Genomic DNA, 23,261 nt, shown 5'->3' with positions numbered 1-23,261 from the left:
CCGCTATGGACGAGCTTGCTAGTGTGTGTATCTACCCCAGAATTGATTGACAGCGGCCCGCAATAAGGCCCGCGTAGATGCAAAGCTCCAGGCCTAGGCTATCATCAGTTTACGGCGTCAGCCGTTAAAAGCACTTCCAAGCATTTCCAAAGCAAACCTCCTCTTTCCCTTCCACTACTGGCCGGGTTTGCTACGTTTTAGCATAGAGTCATCACGTACTGCGCTAGAGCGTAGAATCGAATTAATGATGCAGCGAAGACAAACAAGTAATCTCAATATACAACGAAGAAACGTCGTCAATACCTTGTCCTCAGCGTGAGATTTGACTAACCCGCGGCTGACTTACCATTTATTTTTGCTGTCGCCACGGAGAGCAAGTAGCGGCAAATTCTGATCGAAGTGGGTGTTCTGGGCTGATCTGGGCACTGCCATGTTGTTACGCAATCACGGAAATCTGCCGCCGTAGTCAGCGATATAAGAAGCACATGCGCAGTGTGCCTAACGTAGCGCCAGACTCTGCTGTCACGTATCGTGGTAACGTATCACGCAAAGACGAAACACTTTAGTTACTCGTACGCGCTCGCGATTCAACCGCGTAGGACAGAAATTTGCTTTAGGAGAACTTAAACTTGCCCTAGTTGGCGTAATTACTGGATGGCATGTATACCGCGGGAGATAGAGGATGTTCGTGTATCTATCGCTGTCTTTCTTTAGCGGTAAACATGTCATGCTCTGTGGGGTATCCAACCATACGATTTCCCTGTTAGCCTCGCTACCCTCCTCTCTTGATATTTGTCTCTCTCTCTCTCTCTCTCTCTCTCTCTCTCAGTGTGTCAAAATGTCACAGTTTCGCCCTAAGGGCGAAGCAATGAATGCGATAGCAACACAGCAATGTCATACGAAGTAAGGTGAGCGGCTTTGGTAGCAACAACACGCAGAACTGTTGTCGACGCCATCGGCGTTTTGCCCGCGTTAGCTCAAAATGCGTGCGGCGTTGGTGACTGTTGCTGGAGCCTCTGATATAAATAGGCACTTGGTGCCGCAGCTAAACGTCGCCTCCCTTCCCTCCCCCTCCCCCACGGCCTCTCGCGCGTCCGAAGAAGGCGCGTTTGCTCTACATATATGGTGATTGTAAAGGAGAAAAGAGACGCCTACTTCTGCAGCCCTTAAGCGAGCACGGCGCAGAACGCGCGTTTGTTCTCCGCCGTGCGTTCACTCCCCGTGAAAGACGCGCCCCTCGCGCCCTTTCACTCGCACATACAGCGTTCGGCGCGCGGCGACGATTTCATCTCCAAATGACGTCATACGGAACCTCACGGCGACGGCGACGCCGACGGCAGAAATCTGCTTTTGAGTGTCCATATAATTGCTATCGCAATAAAACCACTGACGCGGCGCTTTCACCTGCAGCTACATTGCCTCTTATACCTCTACGGCCAGGTACCCAGCCCACTTGGATGCCCATGTAAGCTGAGCATAACAAGCCGTACAGTTTACTATAAACTAAATTGTTCTGTTTTTGTAGACTCATTAGAGCTCTAACGACGCTCAATGAGTCTGTGAACACCACTGCTCTTGTGATATTCATTTGCTTTATGTGTTTAACTGTCGAGAGGATTGCGTATGTTTCCGCTGTAAAAATACTTGTATGTGGATTTAGGGCACCAGACATTGAAAAAGACCTCCCCAAGGCTACGTAAGGGGCACCAGTAAACGATTTGGAAGCGTCCGTGTAAACTTGAGTACAGGAATACTTCTCCCGAAGTTCATGAAACACCAATTTATACGCGCCTCAGCTGCCCGTTTTGATATTTTTACGAAAGAGATGTACTGGGTGGTCTGCCACTTGCAGCACTGCACGGGCCGGGCTTACCCGAAAGCCCGGGCCCGGCCCAGCCCGGCCCACGGGCCGGGCCGGGTAGGGCAGTGTTTTCACGGGCTCGGGCCGGGCTCGGGCACGGCATGTGCTTTTTGACCCGGAGCCCGGGCCGGGCTCGGGTATTTTGACGCGTGCTCGGGCCGGGCTCGGGCTTTCTGGTGTTGTGCATGTAACGTGCAGCGAGTTATCCTCGCGCGTCTCGACTCTGAAACACATGTTGCCCCGGCGCAGCTGGCAGCTAGCTGTATACTCCTGTGTACTTCCCTTTACTTCTTCCGTTGTATTTTGCGCTGTTTGAACAGAATGTAGAAGTCCAGAAAAGCCGAAGTCTCCTCAAACCAAAGGATGCCATTGTATTCCTTAACTAAATCAATGCAATTAATGCCTTCAGCGTGGTGCAAGCGCGTTCGCGACTTCCTGATTCTTCAAAGGCGAATTGGTAAAACGATGACTGTTAAGATAAGATAATTCTTCACGCGTCTGAAATATGGCACTGCGTCCATCCACGATTGTACGCATGTTCTCAACTGGTCGCCTAGTAGCAGCGCATTACGCTGCACCATGGAGCAACGAGAAGCTTTCTTTCTCCATTTACTGCATCCATGCGCTGCGCTGCGTGGCTGTACTAGAATACGGTTGAGTGGAACGAGCGGCTGGGGCGGCGCATGCTTTGCAGTGAGGCACCCGACGTGGAAAAATACTGTGACGGCGCTGCGATATAAGTGAATTGGGCCGCATCAAGGTCGCGCCGTTGGAAACTGCTAGCGATACTGCTCGGCAGGGTCATTTGTACTACTTCGCGCGCTGGTATTTGCGTTCAGACCGCTCAAATGGTGTTCATAATTGCATATGACATGTATTTATGCCTTAAGAATAAATTCCTTTCATTCTCTTCTTTATTTTTTTTTTAATGCCGCTCGGTAATTCGACCGGTGAGCGGTCCCGCACTGGGCTTGGGCGCAAATAGAAACACGCGGTAGAGCACTGCACGGGCCGATTCTTGCGGCCCGGGCCCGGCCCGGGCCCGTTTTTACATTGGGCGGCCCGCCCGAGCCCGATCAAAACTTTTATGGCGAGACCCGGGCCCGGCCCGGGCCCGGAAATAATCTACGTTACCCGCCCGGCCCGGCCCGCCACCCCTTTACCTTAAGCCCGAGCCCGGCCCGAGCCCGACTCGAAACCGGCCCGAACCCGGCCCGAGACCAAAAAATACAGGTTTTTCAGAGTTGAGAAGCCCGAGAATAACTCGCAGAAAGCCCGAGCCCGGCCCGGGCCCGCGTCAAAAAACTCGAGCCCGGCCCGGGCCCGGGTCAAAAAGCACACGCCATGCTCGAGCCCGGCCCGAGCCCGTGAAAAAACTCCTCTACCCGGCCCGGCCCGGCCCGTGGGCCGGGCCGGGCCCGGGCTTTCGGGTAAGCCCGAGCCCGTGCAGTGCTCTAACACGCGGCCGGGGCCTCTCCTATGCTTTCCTTCCTCCCTGCTGAACAACAACAAAAATTTCGCCCGCATTTGGCTGCTGCGCTTTGTTTCCCTGTGCTTAATTCGTGGTACACGTTAAACTTGCTACTCGTGTTTATTATGGGTGATATGTTCCATGTGTGGATTAAGACCGAGCCGGATTGACTTCGAAGGAGACAACGAATGGAACGGCCGATGTGCTGCTTTGTTTACCTTCAAGACCGAGTGCCGTTGAAAGCTTTCTGAAAGGGACAACAGGACAGAAAATATGGGGGAGTGAGCCATTTTCCCATGGAAGCACATTACGTTGATGCAGTTATCGTGAAGTTGCCGCCGCTCAGTCATTAAAACGTTTCCGATGTGTCCAGGCATCACTGGCTCCAGTTGCTCATGAAGCGGGCATTAGCACCTGAAGCATATTATTCGAGGCAGCATAAACTTGCAACTTGCGCGAACCGTTTCTCTTCTTTTTTTTTTTTTTTTGCGAATTGGAGCTTGTGGGAGATTCGGCACGACCATCTGTTATTGGTTACGCTTTTTAAACGAAAATGCGCAAGGTACCGCTCGGCGCCTGTGTCCAATGATCATTCCAGTTTCGCGTAAGAAATGTTTGAGTAGCGGGAAAGCAGTTTTAGTATACATGTGGCAGAATGCATATGGTTGAGTTCGTAGCTCCGGTAGGTTGAAGAAAAGAAGCGTTTTCGTGTCCTGTACTTTATTTTAGAAGCCGTGGAGGTTAGTCTGTTTGTTCAAATTATATCACATATGATCTATGAACCAGCAATGGTGCCTGTATTTCAGTGCTTCCTCACTTCACAATACGCTACGCGATGTTTTAATCTTCCAAAAATTCACTTATTCGTAGTTCATTACCAGCATTAGTGCATTTTGGCGCTGTCTTTCTCACTATATGCTATGTGGTAGCACCTGATGCACGTTTCATAAACTGTGCTTTCAAGTTCACGCAACGGCCGCATTTTTAAAGTTGTGCTATGTCTTTTCTTTTCAGTTTCTTAGGCACACTGAACTTACTTAGCGCGTGAACTCTCTATGTACATAACATTTTTGGCACTCTGCTGCAGGATGTGGGTACTGGAATGACCAGCTGCTAAAAAAATCAACGTCTGTGCTTCACAGTTAGGCTTGTGGCAAGCCTGAAAGCATCGGTAGATATGGTGCCTGCCTGTTAATTGGAACTGCACCATCTCGCTTCCCGGAAAGAACCTAGGTGCGTCAAAAATACTCGACTAATCAGCCCGGTAATTAGTCTGTGCTTATTTTCATAAAATGTTTAAAAATACTGATGTTACGTCTCGCATTAACAAAATGACGAAATGGACCACCATGTTATAAGAACCACAAACATTAAACAGCTATGCCATAATGAAATCAAATTCATATTTTATTCCTCTTCAACAGTCCTGTATTCTTGTGTTGAAGAGCATCGCCATGATTATGATCTGTGAAGTCATCAGCTGCCCATAATGTGTTACGGTTGAGACGTGAGCTTTTTTTTATACTGCAACCATGTGGTAGCATTTGTAGCCAGCACTTTAGTATTTAGTGGTATGCTGAAGCTACTTCAGCATGACCAAGTGTACAATAAGAAATACCCCATAATTTTGATGGTTGATCTGAGCTTTTCTGAATTAATGGTAGTAATGCGCTCTATACCATAGTTTCAGCATCGCAATTATGACAGTCTGCATCACCATTTGGACTATTGTGGAATCCCACAAGACACGCTGCTACCCTGCGTCTTGTTCCTCGGTCAATTGTTGTATTTCTGCAAGGCCCATGGAAGCCAACTGTCATCTGCATCCAATGGAAGGGAATACATTTATTGTTCCGGCCTTCCTTATTCTTCTTAAGCTGACCCTAGAACCATAGCAGGGACAGCATATATCATACAAGGATTCGCCACTGCTCACAGCCGACAGGCTACTGTCTAGAACATGGAAGGTGTTTTATTCTTGAATATATTTGTCAGTAGTATTACTGCTTGTGTTTGTAGGATCAGAGTTCATGCTCTTTTTGCAATCCTATCAGAACACAAAAAGAAGAGGATAATGTTAACTTAGTGCTTTGGATATTGCCACTAGGACTGACCAGAAATAATTAAGGGGGACGTACGGTTTTATGTTCATATATAGTTATGTTAAGCTAATTAAACTGAGTATTTTGAAGCAAGGCTCACGTAGTTATTGCTTATGACTCTAAATACCACCAACTACAATGAACTTTCACTTGAGTGAACTTCAAGGCATCCAAGGAAATAGTTCACTTAACTGAAAGTTCACGTAGAATATTCCCTAGAATATGGAACAGCATAGGGCACGGCAGACATCACGTCAAAAGTATGAAATCAAGTTTATGGATTTATGGTTTATGGAGCATAACAGTTACGTTGCTGCCCATCTCATCTAGAAAAAAAAAAAGCTATTGTTCATTTGCAGTGGTGCTCTTAAAGCGCCAGAAGTAAGAAAGCTGCCTAGAAAGTCCATGTTTTTGTGAACTTCCTCTGGCACAACTTCCCGCGCAAGATTACAGTACTTTTTTCTTTTCTCTATAGCAACTAGCTGCATGAAATTTAGGAAAATTGCAAGAGAGAGAGAGAGAGAGAGAGAGAGAGAGAGAGAAAAGTTAAACCGAAGCTAAACCGAAACCGAGCGCCACATGTAGGAGCGTAGTAAACGCGGCCCCGCTACCATATCAAACCGAAACGCCCCGTGAAGACAAGCACGGCGATGTTGGAAATTGAATGTATCGGCCAGTCGCGGCAATTACTGATACGGCACGCTTGCCAGGCAAGCATGTGCGGCTGTGTCGGGTGACGATGTGCCGCCGGCGTGCTATAACTCACACTTCACCCCCCCCCCCCCCCCCCCTTTCTTTACGGGCGTTGCCGTCTGACGCACAGCGAGACGCGCTCATTGTCGATATTGCCTCAATTAAGATTTGGAATATGATGATGAGTATCTCGAATTAGGTGAATTTTCAAGATTTTCAGAAAACGGGTGTGTGTGTGAAAATATAGCTGCCTCCGAATTTTCCGTGCCGACAACTGCCCCCAAGGCACAAATAAAAAGCCTTATTAATGAATTTCTGTCGATTAGTATTCTGAAGCTCACGTTATGAATGGCAAAATGTGTCCACCTCACTGAGGAACTTGTACGCAAAAACGTGACTGAACTTTGTGTGTCGTTTTTCTGAGTTGACTCAGTTTTGCGTACTTATGTGGCTGGAATTTGTGTTTACCTAATGCGCCTTTGTGACTGAACTTCGTGTTGTGTTTCTGAGTTGACTTTCAGTATTAGTGTGGTATTAGTTTACTTATGTGACTGGACTTTGTGTTATTGTGATTTGGAGTCGAAATTTAGTTTTAATGCGTGTAGGTTAATTTTTTCCTTTCATATCTCTACGTGAAAAGGAGTAGCCGGTGCCAATTAAAGGCGTCAACATCTCCTAAATATCATATAATAAAAAAACACCACGTTCGCTGCGCTCATTACCTTTTTATTTAAAAAAATATGCATTGTCTAAAAAAAAAAAAAACACCCACAGTATGTGTGAATCCTTCTGTTGCGACTACGCGCTCGTGGCGTGTGTCGTTCTTTTTATCCGTCCTTGTTTTTATGTGCGCGTTGTTATAGCAAATTGCGGAACTTGAAGGAAATTACCAGTGCAATCACAACAATTTCGGTGGGAGTTGGGTTGTATTTATTCAAAGCCGCTCAAGTTTGCTGTTTTTCAGCAATATAGGAAGACATTTTTATTCCCTCAATTTAAGTTTTTTTACGAACTGGCACGTATATCTCTTGTAAGGGTCGCCACAGTAGCTACACTTGCAGCCTCTACCACAGTAGCGCCGTCTCAGTGGATTGCAGGGCTGAAAGATGGAAGAAAATACGTGTTTAAAAGTAAAGTTCATAGCATTGTTTGTTTTTCCTCGTCCACATGGCTTGTTGGTCCCATGGCTTGTTGGGCCCAAGTGCACGGTCTTAATAGTTAGGTCTTTCCATTTTTAGTTATCTAAAATATCTGGAGGCCCAATCGAGAGTCTACTTTTGCCCAGTCAGTTAATTCTTAACGCTGCCTTGTAGATGTCGCCAGCCTGATCGAAATTATTCTAGTGTAAGTGCGAGCGACGTTCTAATGTGCCTAGATGGAAATTACTAAGGAATGCCTTCCTCAAGTTGGCTCAGTGTTCTAGGTTCTCAACGTATGTGTTTCAATCAAAAATTTAGTGTGTGGGATGTACCAAGTGCGGCTGCACCAACAGTACCTCAACACAAGACACATTTTTCACAAAATATATAGCTTAAATCAGTCAGACAATTGACATGCATCTGGCAAGGCCATAAAAATATGGCGGATTGTTCTCAACCACATACACGCTCTGTATGCGTGTATATCTCGGTCTCACAAAATTGCCATCGCGCATCCTGCTGATGGGGCTGGTGTAAGCCACAAATCGTGTTTCATACGTAGAACCGGTAAGCAAATGTGTATGGGCTACGCAAACCGAGGAACATAATAAAGATATTGTAAGGAGGTCGCGTAATGTGAAATATCGACAGCGCATATAGAGCACTGCGGCCAATCCGATGACACAGAAATAATCCGACGTCAACCAGAAACAATCGCAATTACAGATATATGACTGCTTACCGTTCCGTTATAACCGTCGACACATCTGTGAAACGCGGGGAAATGAAACTCCACACTGGGGGAAATATTTCTGAGGAAGGAAGAACACATAAGGTTAACTGCGACGCATCGCACGTTTTGTGCAGACTTGCCCAGACTTGGCAACGGGATTAAACAGTCAACCAGGAAGACGAGCACCGTCATAGCGATAGCCCTAGAAAGCTTGTCGAATAGTTTATTTTCTCCAAGCGAGTCTTGCTTGTCAACTGTTTCAGTGAAGTGCTTTATTTAACTAGAATTTTGCGAGCTTCTTTTTTTTTCTTCTTCTATAGTTATGATTTACAGGAAAAAAAGAGTTTGGTGGTATCCATTGAAATTTTACGTAAAATCCCTTGCTCATTAGACATTTATTCAATGCCAAAGATTGCCTTGTAAACTTCTCTCGAGGTAGGCCACGATGCAGTTGTTTTAATGCTGATTTTGAGCCCGTCAGCACCACATCTCGTGCAGCAGAGACCCGTAGTTTTAGCAAAGCTGCGCTAGTTTATTTTTCTTATTTATTTGTTTTGAAATACTGTTATTTCCTTTACTGGGATTAGTACAAGGGTGGGGGTGAATACTTAAATGAAATGCACAGAGAAATGATGCTAACCACAGAATATACGCAAAATGGAAATAAAATCCAGGCAAACAGAAATTCGAACAATTTTACACAAACCATTCATTTGGACAGACAGACTACAACAACGAGAAAAAAAGTCGGTCAGCAACACGATATATACCTATGGCAAACAGCTTCTTCCGCGAGTTCAGTAAACAATTCTAGCCTGGGCTGAACAACAATGAATTCATCCAAGAAATTCCAGTCTCAAACTGCTTGTGGGAGAAAAGAGAATCGAACTACGTTATTAGTAGAACAAATTTCCTCTAAGGTGAATTTGTGTATGTGGCGCGTTTGTCTGAAAGAGTTGTATCATAGTCCCTTAATAGCTTTTGGTTGTACCTATTCGATGACCTGGGATTTATCTCGAAACTATGGCGTAAAAATAAATACCAGAATTTTAGCATGCACACTTCGGCTGGGCTGGACATAGTTGCGAGGCCAGTGAGTTGTAGCAGATCGGTTGGGGAATCTCTACGCCCATAACGATTGAAAATAAACCGCACAGCTTTCCTTAATTTGTACCCTTTCAAGTGTAAGGATATTGTTTTTAGTGTACGCAAACCAAATAACACTGGCATATTTCATATTAGTCGGATGGGACTGGTGCAAGCGACAAATCGTGTTTCATACGTAGAACCGGTAAGCGAACGTTTAAGAAAGAACAATTTATTCAATGCCCTTTGGATATTTGTTGCACGTGGGCGTCTAGCTAAGGTCACAGCTATGAAGACACCCAAGTATTTATACTGTGGAACAATCCGTAGTATGAGACCATTAATGTAGTAATGAAAGAAGAGGGCTGATTTATTGCCTGTTATTTTCATACAAACAGTTTTCTCCGCGTTTAATACCATTTGCTAATCTGCGCGCCACTAAGCTACTACGTTCAGAGAATTAAGTGTTAGTTGGTCATCACGGGTTTCAATTGTGTGGTACAGTACACAGTCAACTGCAAATAGTCAAACGTTTACGTCAGTGTGATTAGTTATATCATTTATGCACAACAAGAGGCAGTTGGGCCAGAATAGAACCCTGTGGTACGCCAGAAAAAGGGGGCTAAGTATCTGAAACATAGTGATTATGCTGGACATACTGGTACCGGTCTGAGAGATAATCTTAAATCCAACGCGTGAGCGGACCATCTCCTATTAAGCATTTTAATGTATAGATAAGTTTAAGGTCAGAAACGTGATCGAAAGCCTTCAATAATATATAAATATTACATAAACTTGTAGTTGGTTGTTAATGTCTAGCAAAGACATGTAGTGTTTATACTAATTAGGTAACAGTCCACAGGCCACTACGAAAACCATGCTGATTCGGGTGTAGTAAGTTGTTAGATTCAACGTATTGGGTTAGATATTTTAGGATGATATGTTCAAGTATTTTTCAAGAGGCACATGCAAGTGCGATGGGTCTGTAGTTAGCTGGGGAAGAAGTGTCAGCTAACTTGTGCACAGGAATTACTTTCGCAATTTCCCATTCAGCTGGAAGGTGACCTACACGAAGTGATTTTAAATATATGAGCTGAAGGAAACTACTTGCGGCTTCAGCGTACCGCTTTAAAAAGGCGTTTGGAATATCATCTGGACCAGTACTTTTCTTTTCGTCACATTCAGTCAAAGGGGTAATACGCCCGCCTATGATATGAAGGGGGTGTGGAAAGATTTGCCTTCACTATTTGATATGGATGGGTAGCGTTGCAAAAGGCCATTATCAGCAGTGAAAATAGACTGAAAGTAGGTGTCAAAAAGATTGGCTCCGTTTTCCGCCCGAGGTAGGCGCAGGTTATTACGCTTTACACTTATGTATCGCCATAACTTGTGAGGAACCGTTTTAATGAAGCTGTACAGAGAGTGACTGAGGAAGTGTTTTTTTCACCACACTCACTTCACTTTTAAAGAACCTTGATAGCACTGAGGTTCACGGCCCAATACTATTGCACGAGCAAGCTTTCCCAGCCCTTCTTAGCGCCTTTATTTTGCGCTTGATATGGATTATTTCAAGCGTGATCCATGGATTGTTCTTTGTCACGGTTTTTATGTTTTGGAACAAATGTGTCTATGCAATGCCTAATACTACTTTTAAATGTTGTCCATACCATATCTACCGACGAGTGTTCGCCTGAGGAGAGTTCTAAGAAGTTGGGAAATTCGCGAGCAGATATGTCATGATGGCAGCGTCGTCCGCTCTCTTAAATGCAAGTACCCGTTTCGTTGGGCCTTCTGTATGCAGTGGACTTGGATATTTTAAGGAACACGAAGCAATCTTGTGGTCAGACAAGCCTTCCAATCTTTCTACATTAAAGGAAGGTTTTAAAAAGTGATCACTGATAAAATCGTTGGCCCTTCCTACGCGTTGGAACTATAATGATTTGAGTAAGATTGAATGTGAACATGATTTCAGTAATCACGTTTCCAGTCATCGTCGCCGAATTGAGCGAGTCCCAGTTTAATTCAGGCAGATTGAGGTCACCTTCTATGGTATCTTTTTTTTTGCCGCGGGTAATGTGTGTGTGCATATAATCATAAAATGTTTCTAAAAATGACATTGCTGCATCATGTGGTCTGTAGGCAGCGCTGACATAGTTTATTTCATTCTTCACGTAGAATTATACCATATTGCCTCAATATCAGGAGCTATAGGCATAACTGCGGAGGGTCTGCCGTGCCTAAATAGTAAACCTACACCTGCGCCTCTTGATTTCCTGCCCTTGCGCACAGTCGCATACGCTGGCGGCAAAACCTCGCGGTCTAAAATACCGAAGTGCAGCCACGTTTTAGTGAGTGCTACAGTGTCTGACTGATAATCCAGGAGTTCGTGCGTTTTATTAATGATATTGCGACAATTAACATCCACTATTGTCGGCGTTGACGGCATAAAGTAGTGCGCGTTCTGTGCTGTTTTGTTCGTCGTTCTTTTTTCAGCCTTAAGTATGTCATTTCGTTTGTCCGAGATGAAATGACGGCCATTTACGAGAACTTTATCGAAAGTTAATGTTACTTTCTCTTGGTGGCGAAGCTTTTCTTTTGTTTTTTTGCCATAGCTTCCTTCTGACGTCACGAATAGGTTGGGAACGGTCCTCGCTTATCGAATAGATTGAGCCTCTCAATTCTGAACATCATTTTAAGATGCTGATTTTGTCATGGTGGTCCAGTAGCTTTAGGATTACTGGTCTGACTTTGTGCTCATTACCCGGCTTTCGAGCACCGAGCCGATGAATTCTTTCGATTCCTGCGGTAGTAAATTCGAGTATATACTCAAATACACCTTTTGCAACTGTGTCGTGCAAGGATTCAGCTGTTTCACTGTGTTGCTCCTTCAGACCAGATATGATAAGGTTAGATCGCCGGCGTCCATTTTCCAACTCGTCCACTTTCATCGCCATTGCCGTAAGGCCGATTTTCAGCTCTGCCATTCTTTTTGTGCAGTCAGAAACTTATTTTTCATGCCCGCCAATTTTCTCAAGCTTTTTCTCTATTGCATTCAACTTATCGTTGATATAAATGTTCCCGTTCTTAATTTCCTGATTGTGTTCAGCTATCAGTTTTAGTTGCTCCGCCACTGTAGGGCCCAGATTCGGTTCGAAGTCGCCACCGAGAAGCAGTACAGATCTCAGAGAAACTGTGACGTCATATAACATTGCACACAAAAGCGTAAGGGACCGTGGGCACGGCAGCAAGAATAAGCAGACATTGTCGCTACGCTATGACTTTACGCTGCGTTTTCTCACAAGCGTGGCCTTGTCATCCCGAAGAGTTGGCACACACTATTTTTGCGTTGTTCTGGGCCCCAACAGCCTTAAAAATACGACACACGGAGACCAGCCCATGAGTCTGTATATTTCAGGGGAACTTGCAGATGAGAATCACAAAACATGCGCCGAGCTGCAGGCATATACATAGGCTAATCGTGCATTTTACAGTGAAGCTGTTAAGGGCTAGTTCCCCTAGGATCGCGTCCGCGTATAGAAAAATACTATCATCATCAGCATTGGCTCGAGTGTCGTCGTCTTCTTCCTCAGTTGGATCGTTGGCGTCCCTCGATTTGCGCTCGTACCACTGCTCCCACAGCTGGCTGCGTTTGCCGCTAATTATTCCAGCGTAGAACTTCTGTCGTCGTAATGGGAAGGCCGCGTTTACGGGGGTATAAGCCATATTGCTTAAGGGGGTATGAGCCATTCATGAGCAACTGACGACGTCTCCTAACGCGTTTGAGCAACGTCGCCACGAACGCGCTCGGGAAAGGGCTCGTCGTCGACATACCGATTGTAGTATGACGGCTTCCGAAGCCCAGGCCAAACATCAGTGAAGAGCCGCCGACCCTGACCGAGTTGCGGGAGCGCGATGTTGAGGCCAAACGTCAGCGTCGTCTTGCCCTCCAGGAACCCGACAACGGTGGTGCACGCCTCGGCAACGCTAGCGCCAACTTCCCCGGTATGACGGCCAGGTTTGAACGCGAGTTTCTCAACCGTTCCGTTCATGATAGACATGTTCGGTTGGGTGAAGCCCAACGACGATACGCCCATTCTCATCGTGGGGGCAATCTTCACTACAGCAGGACCCACCATAGTCACATATTCGCTGGCTTCCATCTGCACAGTAGTGGAAGGGCTCTCAGTTTTATAGACTAACACACCACACTAACAAGTGAACGCTTTAGGTTACATTGTTGAAACACTTTACAAATCCAGAAGTCCCACACAGTCCGCAGCAGGTTATAGTACTGAACAATATTTCATTTCGCATGCCTTGTCTTCATTCGTACATGCGGGCGCGTCCACTCAATGCTGGCCAGTTTCAGGAAGAAGCGCGCTGCAGGACCAGCTTATGAGAAATATTGTTGTAGCTTTAAGTGAATAATGCTGTCTTTTCGAAATGCTGTAAAATCGATAGCGTAGTTTGACAGCAATGAAAATGGCAAATGCCATGGGTATTTTACGGGAACGGGTATTTTACCCGCCGTCTGGCGAGTGTGTGACGTGGTACTCGGTTGACATTCGCATGCTCACGCAGGCTCATGTTGAGGCACCTCCCAGTCTGAGGACTTGAAGGTCACTTAGCGACCCACTGTCGTACGTGGGGATGCAAACCGCAATTCGACAAGTGCAATGTTCTGCACAAATCTCATTGCTACCAAACGTGGGAGATAGTAGAGGCTGTACGAGTTTAGTGTGTCCTTAAAATCGTGTGTCAGTGTGACGTGCCTTCACGTCCTTCGAAAGGAAATAGTGTTCCTTAATCATAACCCTACACGTACCGTGCCCTAGAGCGGTGGTTGGCATGTTGTTTTGGGAACCCTCTCCTCAATGTGTTTACATTTTCCTTCTTTCCCCTTTTTCTTTTTATTTTCTATTTTTATTTTTCCTTATTTTTCTGTTATTTCACTGTGTATATATTCGTGACATTTCAAAAGAAAATTAAGTTGGCAGTGAGTGCTTGTCCCGGCCCATCCTGTCGTCTCTGTTTCCTCCTTTGCGGTTCAAGTTTATTAGTTATGGAATGCTAACTACCTAGCTCTCAAGTCCAGCGTGGTCGCTGGACTCGGGAACATGGTGGTGCTGGCACCATTTGGACCGGGCGTAATCAACACGAGAAGGACGGATATGGGCCATTTACATGTTCTCTGAAACTTTCGCCGAAGCTAAATGTAGTTCACCCAGTCTTTGTCGACGACAGTCGCTTGTACATCGATATCCGGCTGAGGCGCCGCACCGGCGTCACGTGCTGCCATCGTAAGGAGAGGCAGCGGAGTCAGGCTGCGGCAAGCATTGGAAGCCTCACCACGTGATCAAACATGGCGGTGCCCAAGGGAGCGCGGGGAAAAGTACGCTGTACCGTGGCATTGGTAGTAAGATCTACGTTTTAGCGCGCAATCCCAAACGCCGTCCGGCTTGCAGCCTTGGCTATGGTTCTGTTGACACCACCCAAGGTAATCTAACCAGGATACGCCAGTCGAAAACGTCCCGCTGTAAGCCTTGGAGCTGTCGAAGGCAACTATCTCGAAGACAAGGTTGATTTATCGTTCAATTTTCCTCATCTACGTGAGCCCAGGAATGGCGATAGCACTCATCAGCGTTTGGTTTCGCACCAACGTAATCTGTTGCTAGCTGCGTTTGCATGAATGTGACACGAGCGTATGGTATCAACTTTCAATCGTATCGCATCTCATGTAAACGAGGTAATTCGCTAGGTAGGCGTGTCGCAAAAAGGCAGCTTGATATGGAGAATACGCATTTCAGCGGCGCATGTAAAAAGAAGCGCATAATATCAGGAATTATAGGAAAGCATTCGCTGCGGGATGACAATTGGCCAACCAACCGGTGGTGGCCTCTGCCGCACAGGAGGATGTCAAAACAGAGATGGCGGCTTACGAAGCAAGCCGCAGGCGTTTTCTTTTCACTAGTGAGTACATTATACGCGCGTTGAAACAGTGTCTCCTTTGTCGATAAGAAAGTTAGAAACATCGGTGAGTTACTCGAGAGAGAGAGATAAATTAGATGGGAAAGGCAGGGAGGTTAACCGGAAGGTAGATATCAAGTTTGCTACCCTGTACTGGGGAAGGGGTAAGGGGAGACAGAAAAGATAAAAGAGAAATGCACACACATAGAAAGAGAGGGTGATCAGAAAACACACACACACGATTCACGGCATTAACCTAGGCAAGTGCTTTTCGAGGAGGTAGAGGCCGAGAGGTCCGTCCTCGGCTACCATCGAAAATGGCAACAGCTGCGGACACGCTGGCAAATTTTGTTATTCTTATACAACGTGGTACGTTACAGCAAAATAAATGTCGCGTAAATTTGTCCACGTGGACAAATGACGGAGAACCTGACGAAATGAATCAGGTACTTTCGGTGCATTTGCTTGCTATACAGTCAAGTAGGTTTTATAATTTCCGGTCATATATATATATATATACATATATATCAGTGAAGTAAAGAGTAACCGGAGCCGGCACAGAAGTAGTTAAAAAAATAGAAGCACGTAGGAAAAACATAACAAGACCTTACTGACGTTTCGGCCGGGGTCCGGCCTTCATCAAGAGATCTTGATGAAGGCCGGACCCCGGCCGAAACCTAAATAAACCTAAGATAACCGCGAAGTTGTGCTTCTCATTTTTCTAACTAGGCTTGGCCATATATATATATATATATATATAAGGTTCAGCGACCGAGTACTCATATCTACGCTTGGTGAAACAGATATCGCAAAATACGGTGATCATGCCACCTGCCCTGAATTTTACTGGTGGACTCTTCTTTGCTTCACATGCCATAGACGAAGACGCTGCAGCCCACTGGTTGCGCAGAACGACGGCTGCGCATTGGCTACACACGTTCAGTTGATAACACGAAACCTCCAAGAGAGGCCTTTAAAATGCAACGTCCATAATTAGGTTTCCGATACGAATGAGTTAGACACTATAGGAGCAACACTGTAAATCGCAAACTCGATAGAGAAATATCAATGGCTTTAGTCCCAAGAAAGCCTAATGTAAGAATGCATTCATCAAAGGAGCACGAAAGAAAATAAGACGTGAGCACATAATACGCTTTGTGCAACTTAATAGCTTAGCACAGGAAGGAATCACAACAGTACTTACATCAGCATAACAATGACTGCAAACATTAGAACGAATGCAAATTTCACAGCGTACATGGTAATGTTAGGTGGATCCTGTACCTGATCACTCGTGTAGACCACAAGTTTGCAGTAAAATATCGCTGTATTCATACATAGGTGCTGACGTAGGTATTAGTATGCATCGCATGCCTCTCCTTATTCTTTTCAGTGACGTGATTAAAAAAAGACGAACAATGTCTATGTATTTCTGCGGCAAGTAGAAGGGTGGATAATTGCAAAACATGAAAAGTAATGTATTTTTACCCTCATGACCTAGACAATGCACACTGACATTTGAGAGTCCACAAGCTTTGGGAAGAACAAAAGAGCCTGAAAAAAAAAAAGCATATATCTATTTTATTTTTTGCCTAACGGCTGTTCATGCAGAGTAGCTGCATTAGGCTAAAATATAGAAAAACTACGAGCCGACGCGAGAAGCCAGACACGGAGCCATTTGTTCTTGCTTCTTCACTTCTTTTTCTTTTCCTGCAGTCCTAGTCTGCGTACTTTTCTTCTTATTTTTCTACATCTTCCCGCCCCAAGGAGTTGTAGGCCAACTCGAGTTTGTAGAGTTTCTGTGCTGGTCTCCGTACGAACTTGCCATTTTGTGTCTTGATCCTACAGGCCCGCACTACACCATCTTGGCCAGGATAAACTTCGACTATGCGCCCAAGGGAACAAATACATCTTGAAATGTCGGGCTGTTCGATGAGAACTACGTCATCTACTTTTACGTCCCTGCTGGTACCCGATGGGTAGCGATGCAATGAGCGCAACTCGAGGTATCCATCGTACCCATATAGGTGGTCAAGCAGTTTCTGACGGTACCGCCACTTCTTGGTCAGATGGTCTTGCGCGCACCGCGTTTCATATTCACAGCTGTGTGTTCCTGAAACCGCCATCAATGGCCGCCCGACAAGAAAATGGGCTGGGCATATTGCTGAAGGTTCCATCGCGTCAGTATACGTGTAGGTCAAGGGTCGTGAATTGATCACTGGTTCCACTTCAAGCAGTACTGTCTCAGTCTCTTCGCTATTCAGGTAGCTCTTTCCAAGTACTTTCCGCAGAGAAGGTTTGATGGAGCGGATCAACCTCTCCCACCAACCTCCCCACCAGGGCGCCCCTGGCGCAATGAACTTCCACTGGACGCGATGTTTGGTTAGGAAGGATGCAAAAGGGGAGCTTTTCGTATCATCCCATATGTCTCTTAGGTTCCGTGATGTCTTTTTGAAGGCCAATGCGTTATCCGAATATAGTGCCTGCGGCACTCTCTGCGAGCTAGAAATCTACGGAACGCTAGGAGAAAGGCTTCTGCCGAGAGCCCGCTCGTCAATTCTAGGTGTACTGCTCGGGTAGGTGAGCGGCGCAGGTGAGTAGCAGAATGTATCCTTTGCAGGCGGTGGCAGTCAGTGCAGTCTGCTTTATATGGAGTGGTCCTGCAAAGTCTAGTCCAGCTACTTCAAATTGTCTCGAAGAAACAAGCCGATCGAGTGTCAGGGAGCATATTGCACTTTTGCTGGATTCACGCTATTTCTCTTACACAGAAAGCAGGCATTATTAACTCGTTTGGTTTCCTGCCGAGCACGAATAATCCAGAAACGATGGCGAACCTGCTGATCTACAGTGCGCTTCGATGATTACCAACTTTGTGAAGTAGTGGTGTCCCGGTAAAATAATCGGATGCTTTTCCTCGTACGTCGTGTCCATTCGTTCAAGTCGACCTCCGAGTCGAAGTTGTTTACTCTGGTCGATGAAAGGGTGAAGATCTTTTAAGACGGAGTGTTTAGGAGCGGTATTTCCATGCAAAAGCCGTTGTATGTCTACAAGGAAAGCCTCTCGTTGAACACGACAGATCCAAAACGTTTCTGCATTGATGAGCTCTTCTGCTGATATTGTTTTCACAGTAGCTGCTGGCACTCTTCGACTTCGATTCACAAATCGGAAGAGCCAAGCTGTGACAAGCAGATTTTTTTTGGCAGATCGACGTTGTGCCTGGTGAAGAACGCTTGGCGGGTCATACGCTGGCTCGAAGTCCTGGCAAGGTTTAGGAATTGTGTCTGATTCTTCAGGAGATGCTGACCTCGGCTATTCCAACCTTTTGGGACCATCCCACCAGTTGCTGCTCTCCCGCAAGGCTCTTGCAGATATTCCCCGAGTCAATAAGTCGGATGGATTGTGATCGCCTGGACAGTAACGCCATGGCTCCGGGCCAGTCGCGTCTATTATCTCTGTCACTCTATTAGCGTTTAACCCATTGCGCCACAAACGCAATTGCAGAGAGCTACACAGACGCGCCTTATATATCTAACACTCCTCCGTGTACCCGCGCTCTTGCTCGGGGCGGTGCCGCCGCCTACGAGCAGAAAAGAGAAGTACTGCATTATGACACTAACGCGCACCGACAGTGAACGCTTCGGTGGTCTCAGCAGTGCGACTATAGTGCCTAGAATATACTTACTAGTGTGCCGACCGCCGGGCGTTTCTAATGGGAGACGCTGGCACCGCCGGTGATGCCTTCCGCCGGAGGCCACCAGACGGCGACACTGTTTGGGACCGTGCTAACCGAGCGGCGCATCGCGCGTCGCTTGCGCTTCGGATGCACTTTGGATGCGCGTTCGTAAGCGCAGTCGGTTGCGGCGCGTTGTAGCTTTCGAGCAAGTAGCATGTGGTGCCTCCGCATGTCATTGAAGACACGTTTCACTTTCGTGTTCTATACCGATTCCTATATAAGAGGGATCAACCACATTTTTTTTTACAAATTGGCCTAACTTATTTTGTTGCCCATGGATCCAGCGCAATACGATCATGGAGTCAGACCACGTGCCACCGGGCCGAAACCTTGAATCCTATGACGACCGGATATATTTCATCAGCCTTGCTCCTACTACTGCTGCCATGAGCTCTAGTTTAGGCAGCGTTAGCACATTTATCGGTGCTATGCGCGATTTGGCTGCTACTAGCGACATGACTGTATTGCCACGGATGTCCACTGCCTTCAAATAAGCACAAGCTCCATATGCTTTCAAGCTGGCGTCAGAGAAGATATGAAGCTCCGCAGTGTCTATCTCTGCCTCCAGGCCAGCTCTTACACATCGTGGAATCGTCACAGAAGAGAGTTGGCTGAAATCTGCGCACCGTTCTTTCCACCGGTTCTTCATCTCTTCAGGCAGCTCTTCGTCCCATGTGCTCTCTAATACCCACAAGCGCTGAAGCAGCAGCTTTGCCGTCACAGTAAACGGGCAGACTATGCCAAGGGGATTGAAGATTCTAGAAGCAGCTTTTAGTAGAGTGCGTTTCGCCTAATCTTAGGCATTAGATATCTTAGTGAAAAGCGACGACAGCTGTGAAATCTCAAGCACGAACGAGAGTAGCGATACAAGGCAAGCGTCTAGCCACCGTTGCTCTGACGAACAGCTCGCCGCCCAGGCTTCGCAACATGAAGCCATTGATCTCATCCGATCATCTCTCCCCCGTTTCTCTCTTTCTCCCCCCTTTTTTCTGCGATAAGCGTACTCAAAAGTCTGTTTTATGATAGTCGGCGGTTGTTCTTGAAGTTGCGCCGTCCGCCATACTGGCTTAGCAGCTCCATCGGCAACGGCCAATGACATTACAGCTACACTGTGTGCCGCTAGGGGCGTCGTCACGAAAACACGCCGTCGACGGGCTTGCCGACGCTCGACATGCCGTTGCGGGAGCATTGCCATTAGTACGTCCTTCCAGCGCCAAACGCTTCACGGCAATAGCATTCGCCTTCACCCCGCTCAGAGCAATAATTTTTTACCGTGAAATACAAGAAACGACATGAGCAAGGAGAATAGGACGATCCGTGGGGCTCAATTTTTCGTTCCTTACAACCAGAGAACCACATTCAGACAACACACAAGCCAGATGCTACTTCAGATGTCTTATTTGACTCAGCACGCGAATACATTGACGTCAAATCCCGATATATCGCGCAGAAGCGATATATCGGGACTATTTGCGGTAGAGTCTTGTCGACTTAGCTAAATGTGTGAAAACTTGCAGCTGTCTTGAATTCAATTCCGTGCACGTATGCACAATCCCTTGGTCTGTGCTGCCGCGCCGGCGCATGAACTAACGAACACTTGATTCAGTTCTCTTGTTTCGCAAATACGCGCTGTTTCACGGTCTACTTTGTCTCGAAAGTCTTGAGAACGAAACAATGTGGTTCATTGCTGCACAGTAAATATCGAATAATGTAAGGCTATCGCAATAGAGGGATGAATGATGAAAAGAAGGATGGATCGAGACATGGAGGGAAGGGATAAATCGCTTCACTCTGGAGCCTTCAAGAAGGTCAATATTCAGTGACTCGAAGGCAGCCCTGCAGTCTTTGCTATCAGCCCTGAGACGTGGACCACACGAACAACTGGTATTCGAGATTAGAGAACTAATCCATACCTTGACTGAGAAAGGACACCACGTGACATTTTAGTGGCTTCCAAGTCACTGTGGTGTCATAGGAAACGAACACGCCGATAACGCTGCTCGGTCGGGTCTTCAAGGCGAAGAAGAGGTACCAATACCGTTATCAAGGACAGATTCCGTTCGAAAACTTCGAATGCTCACCCGCGATATCACGTTCTCCCTGTGGAACGCAGGAAGTTTTCAAAGCAACCGGCTGCACAACTTAGACTCCTCTCTACGCCTTTGCATTCCAGCCGTCGAGAAGCTACCCTACTTTTTCGAATATGGCTAGGAGTAGTCTTTTGAATTCCGAATCGGATGGGCCGACGACGCCTCGTGCTGTGGTAGCGAGGAGACTCTTCAGCACCTTCTCTGTGACTGTCCTCGTAACCATTTACAGAGACGATCGCTCGTACACGCGATGACGCGTTTTGACCATAGACCTCTAACAGAGGAACTTATTTTAGAATACCGACATCACAAGCCATCGCAGCGGAGGGCTACGAGGGCACTCTTTCAGTTTTTAAGGGCAACAGACTTGTACAAGCGGCTGTAGGCCTGACAAATGTTTATAGGGCTGCAAGTGCTACTGTGCTGTGCCACCTGTGACCGATTGTGATTGTGTCTGTGCTTCTTATTTTCTTTATCTCTACTTTGCTGTCACTTTACCTCCCCCTCCCCTCTCTCCCCAGTGCAGGGTAGCAAACCGGATTTTCCCATCTGGTTAACCTCCCAGCCTTTCCCCTTTCTTCTGTCTCGGTCTCTCTCTCTCTCTCTCTCTGTGACCAAAAATTTTAACCTGTGTTTTCTTGTTAAGCAGTATTTTATTTGGCAGGATTATTCAGAGAACAAAGCCCGTAAGTCCATAAGGACTCATTCCCCGTAAACAAGAAAAAAATGCAATGGCTCATGGCCCGGTAAGGCAGATGCTACAAGCACTCAGCAAAGTGAAGCGACCACTGCGTTCATTCTTTGGAATCAGGCATACGACATACAGAACAGCATACGTTTCAATAAAGAACAAGCTCAAAACACGCATCCGAACCACATAACTGTTGATGAGCCGCTCGTGATAGCAATGCGAAGCACTTAGCGCTCCCCGCATACGTTTCCCGGTAAAGATTACTGTTGCGCAAGCTGCCACGGCAACGGCAGCTTGCGACGTGGGGTGGGCGGTCCGTAGCATTTCCTATATAACATAACCAGCCTAGCAACTGAATTTAATGTTGTTGCAGCACCGCTATGGGCGTCGGCGTACTGTTAAAATTACCATTACTCCCATGCATATTATTACTCTAAAATAGCACTACCACCATTACTCTAAAGCCACAAAGCATTTCATGCCCCCTTCGGCAGTTGCAATGGTATTTGTCAACAGCTTCGCTGAACAGACACTTTCGCAAGGCCAAGGTGGCAATTTTTGTTTGTTTGTTTTTGAACAGCACGAGAAAGGACCAAGAAAGGAGGCACAGGACAGAACGTTCTGTCCTGTTCCACCTTTGTTCGTCCTGTGTCGCGCTGTTAAAAAAATTCTGCTGCGTGACATAACTAGCATTTTATGACAGCTCCCGCAGCTGTGAAGCATAGCAGCTCTGGTATCATGAAGTGGTCGCGGGAACTTACTGCCTGTAAATCACACTTTTACCCGTGAAAAACGAGTCTGCTTACGGTGAAAAACTTGTGCTTGCCTGTTTCTGTAGGGCAACCAAAAGAAAAATCCTGGGAGAACTGGACTGCGTGGCCACTGTTCGCACAAAACAGAGCCGCACAAGACGTTTGATGCACCGTTTCAGCCATCTTCGTCTACTGCGCCGCTTTTCAACGTCTTCTGTTCCGTGGAGCCCATATGAAGCTTCTCCGTTTTATCGTTTTTCGCCTTCATACTTAGTAAGACAACTGAAACTGCTGATAAAGCACGCACCGATCTGTGATATCGGCGATCAAGCAGACCGAGAACCGCGACATGCAGGGCCGGTATTTTGTAGCGAGCGTTATGCTTTATTCTATACTAGTCTTATCATCCACCGCTCACGGCCGGCTGATCCCGTTGATAACGTGAGTGCACCGTCGCTATGACCACTGACCAAGCGCGAAAAGCGCGAAAAGGCATTGTCATCGGAAAGGCATCGCTACAAAATACCGGCCCAGAAGCAGCGACGCCCTCTGCCACTATGAACTTCCCGCAGTCTTCCGCAATTTCTTCGATTTAAATTGCAAAAAAAAAAAAGTGGTCGCAGTTTCACCTGAAAGGCGAAGCATCAATTGCGATAGCAAACTTGTAGAGAGCTATACGGAGTAATGATATTAGCTTTATCAGCTGTATAAACCTGGACATGCGGCAGCATCGGCAACACGCAGAACTGTTGTCGACGCCATCTGCGTTTTGCCCGCGTTCGCTCAAAATGCGTGCGGCGTTGGTGACTGTTGCCGGAGCCTGTGATATAAATAGGCACTTGGTGCCGCAGCTAAACGTCGCCTCCCTTCCCTCCCCCTCCCCCACGGCTTCTCGCGCGTCGGAAGAAGGTGCGTTTGCTCTACATATATGGTGATTGTAAAG

At 46.6% G+C, this 23,261-nt stretch overlaps 2 long non-coding RNA genes across 2 annotated transcripts in view; both read right to left on the bottom strand.

The window, feature by feature from the left end:
• Positions 1-23,261, bottom strand: part of LOC119466201 (uncharacterized) — a 46,874-nt gene that overhangs the window by 5,324 nt on the left and 18,289 nt on the right. The window lies entirely within an intron of this gene.
• On the bottom strand, positions 7,041-16,346 carry LOC125940607 (uncharacterized). The gene is made up of 3 exons (XR_007463793.1): positions 16,257-16,346; positions 8,009-8,078; positions 7,041-7,226 (listed from the first exon to the last, which is right to left on the bottom strand). It is a non-coding gene; the product is annotated as an uncharacterized LOC125940607 (long non-coding RNA).

This window comes from Dermacentor silvarum, chromosome 10 (genome assembly GCF_013339745.2).
Source record: "Dermacentor silvarum isolate Dsil-2018 chromosome 10, BIME_Dsil_1.4, whole genome shotgun sequence".
Classification (NCBI taxonomy): Eukaryota; Metazoa; Arthropoda; class Arachnida; order Ixodida; family Ixodidae; genus Dermacentor; species Dermacentor silvarum.
Note: the sequence above shows the minus strand (reverse complement) of the source record. Positions and strands in the feature narration are given on the sequence as shown.